Source organism: Ipomoea triloba, chromosome 8 (genome assembly GCF_003576645.1).
Source record: "Ipomoea triloba cultivar NCNSP0323 chromosome 8, ASM357664v1".
NCBI classification, from domain to species: domain Eukaryota; kingdom Viridiplantae; phylum Streptophyta; class Magnoliopsida; order Solanales; family Convolvulaceae; genus Ipomoea; species Ipomoea triloba.
In genome coordinates, this window is record NC_044923.1 from 7156938 (window position 1) to 7160026 (window position 3089).

A 3089-nucleotide genomic window follows, 5' to 3' on the forward strand; every position below is an offset into this window, starting at 1 on the left:
GAGCTGGTTGTTCTATTGATCGAAAGTCCACTAGTGGGTTTGTTGTGTTCTTCAGGTCCAATGTCGTCTCCTGGGTCTGTTGCAAGCAGCGAATAGTCGCTCGGCCATCTCCTGAAGCTGAGTACAAGGGTCTTGTCGATGTCTCTACTGAAGTCACTTGGATTGTGTCTCTATTGCATGAACTTGGTTTTCCATCAAGCTCTTCCTCCTCATTTGTGGTGCGATAATCTAGGCGCGACCTATCTCCGCGCCAATCCAGTGTTTCATGCATGGACTAAACACATGGAGATTGATTACCACTTTATGCGGGATAAGGTGGCATCTAGAGAGTTTCAGGTTAGTTACATATCTACCAAAGATCAGCTTATATTTTCACTAAACTGCTACTAGCTCCGCATTTTGAGTTTCTGCGAGACGAGTTCAATGTTGTGCCTCTTCAACCTTGTGCTTAGGGGGTGTATTAGGACTCTAGGAATTATTACTTCACATGTACTTCTTGTTACATTATTACTCTTGTAGTATTTATATAATCTATACAAAATACGTTACAGTTTGAGTGAATATACAATACAACAGGATCATTAACACTCATATTTTGATCCTACAAACTGAATGATTGTTATCATCTCAATTAACTCCTATTAGTGTAAAATTATCCATTACGCCAATGAATTGTTATCTCTTTTTCCATTGTAATGGTAACTAATCTATTAACAAATTTAATAATACTATTAGAATTATTTATTTCATTTTATTGTGCAATTATAAAATGGATATTTTGGAGATGTGTTTTCCACTTTTCCTAACACGAGGTTAATTTGACAGGAGAAGTAGTTGAATCACGTTTCCCGTTTCGGCCGGTCTCTGTATTTATGTTAATATTCTGTGTATTTCAGGCAATCATTCTGTGTATTCTAGGCAACCGTTCTGTGTATTCTAGGCTACCGTTATGTGTATTCATGTTAGTAACACATGTTGTGATTTCATATTAGTAACACATGTTGTGATGTGTTTGTGCATTCGAATGTTTAGGAGGATGAGTTCTGTGCATTTTGTGTAAATATTATGTGAATTCATGTTATTAACACAAGTTGTGATGTGTTTGTGCATTCGAATGATAGGGGGATGAGTTCTATGTATTTTGTGTCAATATTCTGTGTATTCTGGGCAAACATTCTGTGTATTCTAGATAAACGTTCTGTGTATTCTATATAATGATTATGTGTATTATTAACATCTGTGTATTTTGTGTCAATATTTTGTGTATTCTAGGCAAACATTCTGTGTATTCTAGGCAAACGTTCTGTGTATTATAGATAATGATTATGTGTATTATAGATAATGAATTCCCTGAGTCATTCGCGTCCGTATCCACTAACACTGAAACGACGTCGTTTTACGTACGTGGTGCACATTGCTATGTGCACCGTGGAGCAGGGTATAACGATTGCACAGAACAAATTTTAAACCCTAGATCTCAAATAATATCAATACACCTATTACCGATTGAGCAACCTCAATCTTCACTAAATTGCATATATATTCTATTTGTGTTAAAACATCTATAATACATACATATAGAGTTAACTTTTGGCCTGGGCTTAGCATCACCGCTTCAGTAGGCAGTATTTGGGAGAAGAGACCAATGTTCAAACCTCGATAGTGACAGTGTAGGGATTATGCCCAAAATGGACAACTCATTTATGCGCATTGACATTTGGCCCTGTCTTATCCTAAATGCTTTGGGAGAAGAAGAGTTGACTTTGAATTTAGTCCTTCAACTACTACTCATTTTTAATTTTAGTTCTTAACTTTTAAATTTAATAAATTTAGTCCTTAACTCCTTAAGTATTGAATCATTTCCAATTGTAATCCGATCCATTGTTAACTTTTCCATGTTTGAATAGTTAACATTGATGATAAAATTGAAAAGTCATGATCATTGCATTGCATCAATTGTTTCTCACACGCCAAAAACAAAGTCATAATTTTCTTCTTCTATAATTCTTAATTTTATCTCAATGATCAGTTCATACATGAAAAAGTTTATATCGAATTAAAATTGAAAATGATTCAATATAACATTTCTGAACTAAATTTAATAACTTTAAAACGTAAATGACTAAAAATAAAAATAAGTGATACTTAAAGAAATTTAAAATTAACTCTATACATATATAATGGTGTGAAGTGGGGGAGGGGGGCAACTGCCACGTTGCCCCCCTCAGGGCCCCACCCCTGAATATAGTCAATTCAAAAGGAATAAAAAAATATAAAAGTAAATTTTTTCGTTAAACCATTCCACATTATAAAGCAATGTAAAAAAGGGGAAAATTTCAATTGAAAGTGTTGTAAACGTGTTTGATTTGGATGCAATGTATTCACAATGAATGAATGAATGCGCGCAATACAAGAAATAAATAAAGACAAAGAAATATAAGCAGCGTGCCAGTCATTCTTTTTACGGAAATGGCATGCTAAGAAAATGGTAATTTTGATCCTTCTAAAAATAATTTTATTACAAAAAATTACTTCTCACCACCAATTTTACCATTCTTATAATTAGAGACTCCCAAATTATAATAAAAAAAATTAATTGTTTTCATCACTTACAAAAGAATTGACGGATCTTATCATAAATTAATAAAGATTTTATGTATTCAACAAAATAATAGCATGTCAAAAGTGATTAATTTAAAGTTAGGCTTTATCATGATTTTTTATTTATTATACATGTTATTAGTTATGACAAAACTAATCACTAAAGTAACGAAATGCTAATTTTTATTTTTAATATTCAACATCTTAACTTTTGTAAATGGATAAAGTTATTGAAATTAAGTTTTTGCACCATCTGAAAACATTAATATTTATTTCATTGTTGATTATTATTAATTAATTGATTATATTCTACATTAAAATAATAAATTTATTTATTAATTAAATAAAAATCATATATTGCCACGTCAAATGGTAAAGAATTTTGGAAAAAAAAATTATTTTATCCATTTAGCATGATCTTTTGTAAATTATGCAAAAAATTATCTAAATATTTAATACTTTTCGCTCTATAAGTTACTAAGTTAACT